We start from the raw sequence: 11,011 nt of genomic DNA on the forward strand, positions 1-11,011 counted from the left end.
TCAACGGTGCCTTGTCTGTTATTATTTCCAAAGCATGTTATAAATGACAAGTCAAATAAATAGTACATATTAGATAATAATTATGAAATGGTACAATAATTAACTTAGTTACGTATGAAATTAAAATATTACAATAGAATAATCTATAAATCTTACTACGAGCAGTGGAACTGAACTGGCTTCCATTGTATTCGACATGATATAAGGTAACTAGTTCAAAAAGTGGACATGGATCATAACGGTTCATAACACACCCCACGCCTTCGTATAAATGCGTCCACGCATTATAATATCCTTTTAATATACCGATAAACGCATGCGTAAGAGAGAGAAACAAACAAACTATAAACAAACAATGAAAACCAATATAAAAATGTAAACAAATTATTAATGGACATTAGCCTATGCGGCATATTGTAACAACTCAGCTCATCAAATAATCAAATGTGGAGTCCTATCCTGTTTATACTTCATGTTCATTGTCACTTATTAAAATGTTTTCAAAATAACATAGTCCTGGAATTCTACCGATAAATTATGGTCTCTTAAGAGCATCCATCGTATTAAAATAGCTGTCAACATCAGCAGCATACGATGTACATATACTCCTGCTGACTAATCTGTCACCTTGAAGACGTTCTGTAGCGGTAAATGGTTCTTCGATAGCTACCAAATTGCACTGAACACCGACAGATTTCATACTAGGCGTATTCCTTTCTGGAGATAACGTTATGCGAATTGGCGATCTAGGGAATGACTCAATTTGAGGTTCTTCTCCAATATCCAGCTCAGAAGAAATACTAGTAACATCCTCCCTTGTAACAGTAGCGGGTTTGTTACTGGATTTTTTTAGGGACTTTGAAAAGCGGGGTATCGTTATCTTCTGCCGTGTCTCTTCTTTATCCAGTGCTTCGGATATATTCATGTGGCGTTTGGAGTCCAGATGCCTTTTCCAATTCGTGGATTTAGTTGTAGCAAAACCACACCTCCGATATCTAAAATAACCCATAGACTCTACAAAAATAAGAATCATAATCTAAATTTGGCACCTAAGGAAAGTTCAGCATACATAATTATCTAAATAGGCTGGTCGTTTAGTCACTCGTCCCAGACTAGTACGTTTGGTTTGGAAACCTAATCTAAAGAGCTCGTTGTAGTCGGATTGATTATCATTGTTATCACAATAATGTAATGGTTCTTGAGCAGGTACTTGAGGTTCATCGTCACTGGATAGATCACTTTCCGCCGTTACAATCGGATCATTCTCCGCACGTTTCCTGAATTCGCGTAATCGATCAATGTGGACTTCTTGACGGCGATCCGATTGCTCATCTATTATTTCGTACGTAATATCGGAATATTTCTTAAGCACACGAAACAGGCCTCTCCAATATTTTTGTAGTTTATTAGGAATGTTTGGCTTTTTCACTGGCGAATATAACCATACTAATGTTCCAGTAATCAAAGGTTCGCGTCCATGTTTTGGGTCATAATAGTTTTTCTGTCGTCGAAGTTGTCCTTCGAGGTATTTCCTGGTTATACGATGGGCTTCTTCCATTGTTCTTCTAATAAAATTACTCCAGTGTTGAGTTTCGCAGTATGATTCTCCTGGAGGTACTCCAAATTGTAGGTCAACGGGCGTGTTGACATCCCGTCCAAACATGAGAAGTTTGGTATTTCATTCGTCGCTTGGTGTGTCGTGGATCTGTATGCAAACATAACATAAGTTAAGACAACGTCCCAATCGTCGCCCCTTTCCTGAACATAGGATGAAAGCATGGACTTTAGAGTCATATTAGCTCTTTCGACTTGTCCATAAGATTGTGTACGATACGGTGTTGTCCTTGTTTTTTCGATTACCGATAGCGAACACAACACTTGAAATACGGTGCTCTCAATTGACGCCCTTGATCAGAATGCAACTGTCGTGGTAATCCGAATCGTAGTAAGAAGTTTTCGAGTAATACCCTCGCAACCGTTATGGCCTCCATATTTCTCAAAGCGTAGGCCTCTGTGTACTTTGTATAATAGTCTGTTACAAGTATGTACGCATTACCGCGTTCTGTAGCTGGTTCTATCCTCCCTACTATGTCGACCGCTATTCTTTCCACTGGCGCACCTGCTGCATAAGATTCTAATCCGGCTTTTCTTTTTCGCATTTTAATAGGGCAACACACAAGGCACGTAGCAACAAATTCCATAACATCTCGTTTTAAGCCTGGCCAGAAATATTTCTGCTTAATTCTTTCGGTAGTTTTTGTTACACCTAGATGCGCACTAGATGGAATATCATGGGAAAGTCTTATTATTTCGTTTCTTTCTGAAGTGGGTACAACAATTCTTTTCCGTGCAGGTAAGCCGAGTTTCTGTTCCTCTATATAAAGGACATCATTTTGAATAACCAATTGGTAGAAATTTGCTCCATAGTTTCTTTACAAATGGACTCTCCATGGAGACAACTGGTTTACCACTTAGCGATATCCAGTCGATAATTAATGAGATATCGTGATCTTTCTTCTGTTTGATACTAAAGCCAGTTATATCGATCCCAATTAAATGTAAACATGAATTTTCGGATGATTTAGGACACTTCAAGCAGGGATTTCTTGAAAGAGCGTCGGCATTATTGTGGACTCTTCCAGGCCGAAATACTTTTTTAAAGTCATACATAGCCACCGTCTCCTACCACCGAGCTAGTTGTTCATCAGGGTTTTTAAAGTTGAGCAGCCATTTCAGAGCCTCATGGTCGGTTCTGATTGTAAATTGACGCCCGTATAAATACGGCTTAAAATGTTTAACGAAATGGACCACCACTAACAACTCTCTACGGGTAACACAATCATTTCTTACTGTTTTAGATAGTGAGCGAGAAGCATAAGCTATAACCTTTTCATGTGAATCGACAACTTGCGATAAGACGGCCCCAATGCCATTCCCACTTGCATCTGTGTCTAGCACGAATGGGAGCTCTGGATTAGGAAACGTAAGTATAGGAGCTGTAATAAGCCTACTCTTAAGGGTGTCAAATGCTTCCTGGCATTCTTTGGTCCATTTGAAGTCCCTCCCTTTCTCCGTAAGTCGGTCTAGTGGACTAGCAATTCGAGCGTAACTCTCAATAAATCTTCTATAATATCCACATAGTCCGAGAAAACTCCGCACCTCACTAACAGAGCTGGGCTCGGGACAATCACGAATGCTTCTTATTTTACCAGGATCAGTAGATATCCCATCTGAAGATATCACATGACCCAATAAATCTACTTTCCTTTGGAACAAACAACATTTTGACGGTTTAAATTTTAAACCAGAATCAGATATTCTGTTAAATACCATATCTAAATTTTTTATATGTTGATGGAAATCCTTAGAGAAGACAATTATGTTATCAAGATGGACTAGGCAAACTCCCCACTGTTAAACGTTCGAATGTGCTTGGGGCATCACTCGGAACTGAAATAATCCATACATTGTGGTAAATGCAGTCTTTGGTTTATCTTCGTCCTTAACTTCAACCTGCCAGTAGCCCGAGAGAAGATCAAGGGTGGAAAACCATTTAACTCCACCCAGGCAATCTAGAGTTTGGTCTATTCTCGGGAGCGGGTGTGCGTCTTTCTCTGTAAGATCATTAATAGGTCGGTAGTCGACGCAAAATATTAATGACCCGTCCTTTTTCTTTACTAAAACTATGGGACTCGCCGGGCCATACTATATACCGGAAAACACCGGAAAACAACCGGAAAACACCATTTTATACTGAATACCGGAAAACACCGGAAAAAAACTAAATACCGGAAAACATCCTAAATACCGGAAAACACCCTAAATAGGTAACCCGGAGCCTGGTCCTCTGTGTGCGGTTTTGGACCAAGTGAGCGCCGATGAAGGAAGGTCAAGGTCATTACGATGTTCGTTTTACAAATAGCCCCCCCCCCCACACACACACACACACACACACACACACACAAAAAAAAAAAAAATTCCGATTTTTTTTCTCCAAAATTTTGTTGATGCCTTTTATGTTTTGAATGTTTTAAAAGACGCAATCAATCTACCTCCATCATTGACCATATTTTATTTTGTATTTTAATTTTAGTTTTCAGTAGATTTCAGTGTTTCAGTATTTCAGTAGATTAAACACAGCCCTCTGAGGGCCCCGTTATATACCGGTTGCGCCGGTCTCCTGATTCTTACTAGTAACGCTGGCATCAGGGTTGTAAGAATTAGTGGAAGACACGATCAGGCCAACTCCTCCCTAGGTAACAAAAAATTGCATCATAAAACAGCAAAGATCATCAAAAGCGAGTTAATAAATCTCTGAATGGTTCGAGTTGAAGTTCCAGGTTTAACCGCTATGTGTCCTAATCACCTAACGAAATGGATGCCACGCAATTCTCGGACAGGCTGTAATCTGAAAAGTGTCTATCCTTTCCAAGAGCTATCCATCTCGTTGGAAGGGCTAAGAATCTACTTGTTTCTGAGCTTACTTTCATTCCAGGACCAAATATAATCACTTGAACCATAATAATATTCAACATATTCATCATATTCCGCGGGCCGCACACAGGATTTTTTTTCTGGATTACTTTTCGAGCTTTTTTCCCCAACTCGTTGACCAGTTTTCCTTGAGAAAACCCCAACTTTCGCTCAATTGTCCATGAGAAAACTACATATTCTATCTTACTGCATTGACGGGAAGTGGTAAGCTGGACGTCTGTGAAAAGGGTTGATCGATAAATTTTCAAGGAAGCAATTGGCTCTATTATTCCTGGCGTGTCAAGCCATATTTTTTTTTATCCGCCCGAAGAAAAGCTGGTACGATTTTCTCGTGTCGTGCAGGTAAACTCGTTGTTTCAGCTAAACTTACTCGACAAATGCCAATGTTGCCTTCTAAGTGAGCGTCATATTTCTTGTCCGCGACTGTTAAAACTTTTCCCATTACATCGATTGTACAGTTATTGTTTTGGAGGAAGTCCAGACCGATGATGCACTGTGACCCTATTTCTGCTACCACGGCCTCGTGTTCATATATGGAGCCATCTATATTAAACATGAATATACCCTTTTCGTGTGTCTTTAAACATTGTCCATTTGCTGCTCTTAACGTCTGCTTTATGGGATGCAAAACAGGTCTATTACCTTTCGAAATCAACATGTAAAGTTCATGTGATACTATTGTTAGAGTCGCGCCCGTATCCAACAGACAATGACTCGCCACATCATATATTTTTGCTTTAATGTGAAGCCCCGCCTCACTCAAATACATTAGACGGGAGTCTCGTATTGCGTTTCCCTCTGATGACTCGGAAATTATTTCCAGGTGTGCCACAGTTTCTTGCTATGTGACCGTTTCCTTCTCCACACCGATAACACACATAGTCTTCATCTGCTCGACTGTTTTGTTCAAACTTCCCTGGTGTAAATACTCTTTCTGTATTACCTCCGCCACTCTGTCGTTGGCGCTGGTTATTCCATGTATTACTTCCGTTCCAAGCGGGACAACTTTGATTACTCCATTGTCTGTTTTCAGCTTTCAATGCCACTTCCATATCTTTTATTAAATGTTTCATGTCTTCCATATCTCTTTGTAGCTTGGTTAATTTACCTTCTCCTTCGACAACTCTCGAGAAACCATGATCATAATTATGTTTGTTAGCAGACATGAATGCTTCAAATTCAACGGCTATTTGAATTGCTTGTTCCAAACTTACTGGCCTAGACTGCTGGACTCTCCAAACCAGTTCTCTGTCCGATTGGAGAGCGTCGTAAAAGGCGTCTCGAGATAAAGTATCCTGTAGTTCTAGCGTAGCCGTCGGATATGAAAGACTGAGCTTCCGACGTATCGCCTGTCCTAATTCCGGCAGACTTTCTCTTGGTTTACGACCCCTGGCTCGCAACTCTGCGCAATATAGATGGGTTTGATTAGCTGGTAAAAATCTTTTTATTAGGACACTCATAAGTAAATCATAATTCCTTCGCTCTTCTGGTCTTAGCGACGGCAAACTGATTACACATTGTCGGTTTAAACTCCAGCTAGACGAAGGACTTTATCCATCGGGTTCCATTGGTTCAACTCCGCACAGGTCTCAAAATGTATCTGGTAATCTAACAAAGAAGTGGTTCCATCAAAGGTCTGGGGCTTTATCATTGTTCGCCCTGGCATAGGATTTGGCCCATTTCTTCGAGGTGCACTTCCAACTCCCCCTTCAGCTCCCAATGGAGGGGTCTCCAGTTTTTCCTGATTGCTGTTGTCATCGTCATAGGTAGTCGTACAACGCTTACGTATAGCACCAGAAGCTCGATTGTAAAATGAATCTCTATTAAATATATCTGGTCTCCGTAGACCTCTTCCAAAACTTCGATAACTCGCTAACGGAGTTTCCATTTTTTGTTCTTTGTCGTCTGCTGTACCTTGACTCTGCTCATTTCCAGGAGAACTCGCCATGTCGGACATTAAATCGCTCTTCTCCGACAGTAATTTCTGTAACTTATTTCTGTTCGTAATAAATACTTCTCCGTCATCAGTGTCCTGTAGTTCCATCTGTACAAAGTCGCATTTATCCCACCTCTGCCACCAAAAAGACATACACTGTGTAGTGAACAGACGGACAGGGGCCTAGCTATAGCCCCTAAATGGTAGAGTAGCTCGCTTTTCAGCGGAGGGTCAGGTAGCCAGCCAAAAGGTGGCGAAGAACAACGACTTCTACTTTTTCTTTTCTTTATTATAAATCCTCTCTTTACAGTGCACGGCTCCCCCTTGAGCTCTAACTCTCTCTCTCTCTCTCTCTCTCTCTCGAACCGCCGCGCCAATCCCACGAGTTCGTCTACTGGCAAGGTCTTACCGCCACTGACGCATCATGACTTCTGTTCATTTCCGTGTGTGTGAAATAGCTTTATTTAACGTCCGCTTCCACCGAAGTGATATCGCAGACAATGTTAATTTCCCGACCAAACGTACTTCAATAACCACGCCTACTACCTGTCAGTCATATGCACGCGGTCAACGGTGCCTTGTCTGTTATTATTTCCAAAGCATGTTATAAATGACAAGTCAAATAAATAGTACATATTAGATAATAATTATGAAATGGAATAATAATTAACTTAGATACATACGAAATTTAAATATTACAATAGAATAATCTATAAATCTTACTACGAGCAGTGAAACTGGCTTCCATTATATTCGACATGATGTAAGGTAACTAGTTCAAAAAGTGGACATGGATCATAACGGTTCATAATAATTTTAATGAACATTTTTCAAATCAACCAACATGGTTATGGAAACGTCAAATGCATTCTTTACAAAATATTGAACATTATAAGGCAATACTATATACCGGAAAACACCGGAAAACCACCGGGAAACAACCGGAAAACACCATTTTATACTGAATACCGGAAACACCGGAAAAACACTAAATACCGGAAACACACTAAATACCGGAAAATACCCTAAATAGGTAAGCCGGAGACTGGCACCCTAAATAGGTAACCGGGAGCCTGGTCCTCTATGTGCCTGGGTTAGGGTTAGGGTTAGGGTTAGTTTCCGGTTTATAGTATAGCCCTTCTCCGGGTTACCTCTTTAGGGTGGTTTCCGCTATTTAGTGTGTTTTCCGGTATTTAGTGTTTTTCTGGCGTTTTCCGGTATTCAGTATAACATGGTGTTTTACGGTAGTTTTCCGGTGTTTTCCGCTTGTTTTCCGGTGTCTGATCGGTGACCGTTAATTCTTTCCCTAAGTGCATTTTGAGTCTCCCCTACGTATTGCTTGTCACATTGTCTGCATAAAATTAGATAACTTATATTTGAACTACTGCATGAAAGTTGGTCTAATATTGGGAATTGTGTGCCAGATGTTTTGTTATGGAAATGGTCGGATATGTTTAAGATTTTGCATGTTTGACATCTTGGATGGCCACAAGTTTTCGTTGTAACTGCTGATTGCATATTATTTGTTTCTTTGGCGGCAAGTTCAGCTAGAGTGTTGTTTTTAATACGACGTAGATAGCGTTTGGAGTATCCCCTTTCTCTTAGTTTGCCAAATACCAGCGTACATGCTGACTCAAAGTCGGTCTTCTGAGTACATATCCTATGAAAACGGAGAATCTGTGATTTTATGATGCCAGAGAAGGTATGTTTGGGGTGAAAGCTGCTCTTGAACAATAATTGATGTGTATCGGTTTCTTTGAAAAATACTTTATTTTCCAGTTTGCCGGTGTTTTTGGTGTTGCTACTTTTAAAGATGGTGGTGTCAAGAAAATCTATGCTGTTATGACTTACATTTGCGGTTAATTTGACAGATGGATGATGATTGTTCAGAATGTTGAAAAACGTCCAAAATTCGTCTAGTGTTTACGTCCAGACTATGAAAACGTCATCTAGAACGCGCCCCTAGAAATCCGGCTTTAATGGGCAGAGCGGCAGAACTTCCCTTTCCCACTCCGCCATGAAGAGGTTTGCATAACTCGGGGCAAATCGTTTTCCCATCGCAGTTCCAGAAGACTGGAGGTATACTTGGTCGTTGAAAGCAAAGTCATTCCTCCTCAGACAAATGTCGAGTAGTTTGAGGATTTCTTCGTCCGGCCTGGATGCTTGCGGGTTCCTAAGAAATGCTTTCCTAACTGCTTCAATACCCGTGTTATTATAGATGTTCGTGTACATGCTCTGTACGTCGATGGATATTAAAATGGTGTGTTCGGGGACTCTTAACTGTTTGATTTTGTGAATGAAATCGTTAGTGTCTTTAAGGTAGGATGGGTGTTGGCATGCTAGGGGTAATAAGAAATGGTCTATATATTGTGATATGTTGTATGATTCGCTGCCACAGTATATTATTGGGCGCCCCTTGGATAATTTATTAGATATAAACCATTCTGTTTCTGGATTTTTATGTATTTTTGGTAGTGTATAGAGATGTCTTTGTCGGCAGTCAGATTTAGCAGATAGATAATCATATTGTTTTGCTGTTATGTATTCCTTGTCTTGCACTTCATGTAAGATGTTGTTTATTAAAGTTGCGGTGTCCTCAAAGATGGGTTGGTCTAATTTAGTGTAATGTATAGGATTACTTAATTGTTTTTCTGCCTCTGAGATATAGTCTGCGCGATTCATCATGATACAACACGAGCCTTTGTCGCTTTTCTTAATTATTATGTTTTTGTCTTTTTTGAGGGCGTTTAATGCTGTTTTAGTTGCTCGGTTGAGATTTGGTATTTGTGATTGTGGCTGAAGGGATGATATTTCTGTGTTCATTTCGTCGAAAGTTTTTAGGATGGCGCTGGTGATAATGACTTTTTAGGTGGTTTCAATGTGGATTTTTCTGTGAATAATTTTTTACCTCTGCCGGGTTTGTTCCTGAAAATACCCTAAATAGGTAACCAGGAGACTAGCACCCTAAATAGATAACCGGGAGCCTGGTCCTCTGTGTGCCTGGGTTAGGGTTAGTTTCCGGTTCATAGTATAGCCCTTCTCCGGGTTACCTAGTATTTAGGGTGGTTTCCGGTATTTAGTGTGTTTTCCGATATTTAGTGTTTTTCCGGTGTTTTCCGGTATTCAGTATAACATGGTATTTTCCGGTAGTTTTCCGGGTGTTTTCCGGGTGTATAGCCCTTTCAGGCTTAATAAGACTGATCAGGAGAAACTGTCAATTTTTATTAGGGGACTGACCCCCAAACTGTAATCCAGCATTGTAATCAAACATTCCAAGATGCCGTACAGCTGGCCCGAGTAGTAAATCGGTCGCTGTTAGTTACGAGTGATGGGGTAAGTGGCTCAGTTCTCACCGCTCTCAACAGTCTTCAAGAACAAGTTGCCGGTTAGTAATTCTGTTACGTCAGCCCGTGTCGAAGATATTGGCGGTCCTCAGGTTAAATGTCAACTATGTAATAAATATGGACACATTGCTCGCCAGTGTTATCAATTTAAAAACCAAGGCAGTAGTAGTTATGGAAATCGTAATAATTGTCAACAGTTTCAACGAAGTGAACAGAATCACGTACAGTGTGTGTGTGTGTGTGGGGGGGGGGGGGCAGCGAATCGTGTACAACATGTAAACCAGGATCAAGTACCACGCGCGTCACTGAATCGAGTCCCACGTGTACGGCCTAGTCACGATCGAGAACCAATTGTCTGTTACAGGTGTGGTGGGCCTAATAACTTTGCTAGAAATTGTTTTCTCCGGAACTAAAACTGACGAATTCCAATAAAGTTTCTCCGTTTGTTGTAAGAGTGTCTAAAGGAGAAGAATTAAAATTAGACACATTGAACTGTGAACTTTTAGGTAATTATATTCGTGTGAAAATAAATAATTGTGGGACACTTACTTTATTAGACAGTGGTGCTGATTTTTGTGTCTTGTTACCGCTTAAAGAGAAGACATTTATTACAACTGCGAATAAGGAACGCACTTTAATCTTAGGTCAAGTCCATCTTCAGCTACAAATAGGAGAAAGATGTTTATCAGTTCGATTTTTTGTTATAAAGAATTTGCACCCTAAAATAATATTAGGACTTGATTTTTTTAATGCGCACAATGTTAAAATAGACTTTAGTAATAAATTGGTCTCTATTGATCCTAGAAGACAATTAGCTAGCACTGAGGAAATTATTGTACCTCCCAAGTCACAAGTCACCACTCTTGTGCTAATTAAGTGTCCAGACTCGGAGTGTTTACCGCACGGTGTGCTTGGATTAGTGACAGGTTCTAACACTTTAGTATCTACAGGACTTTTACCGGGGAAATCACTTTGTAGGTTATCCCAGAAGTCTGTTTATCAAGGAATTTGTAATTTCAATGATGAGACCGTTTCGGTTCCTAAAGGAACAGTCATTGGTAAATTTGTATGTATTTCAAAGAAAGACATTTGCGTTGATATTTCCAAAAACATACCACAATTTAACAGTGATTTAAAGGTAGCTTCCCAATAATTTTGTACTGATGTGAATAAAAAGTGTGACAGTGTTTCAACTAATGTTTCTCGTGAATTGTCGTTAGATCAGTCAAGTACAAAC

General features: G+C 40.1%; 1 protein-coding gene across 1 annotated transcript in view; it reads right to left on the reverse strand.

Annotated features, from left to right (window-relative positions):
* LOC126818831 (nucleolar protein 4-like) overlaps positions 1 to 10,435 on the reverse strand; it is a 150,763-nt gene extending 140,328 nt beyond the window's left edge. Inside the window, exon 1 of the mRNA XM_050546466.2 lies at positions 10,324 to 10,435. The gene's annotated coding sequence lies outside the window, so the exon portion shown is untranslated. The remainder of the gene's footprint in view (positions 1 to 10,323) is intronic.
* Between the last annotated feature and the right edge of the window lie 576 nt (positions 10,436 to 11,011).

Source organism: Patella vulgata, chromosome 4, assembly GCF_932274485.2.
Source record: "Patella vulgata chromosome 4, xgPatVulg1.2, whole genome shotgun sequence".
Taxonomy (NCBI): domain Eukaryota; kingdom Metazoa; phylum Mollusca; class Gastropoda; family Patellidae; genus Patella; species Patella vulgata.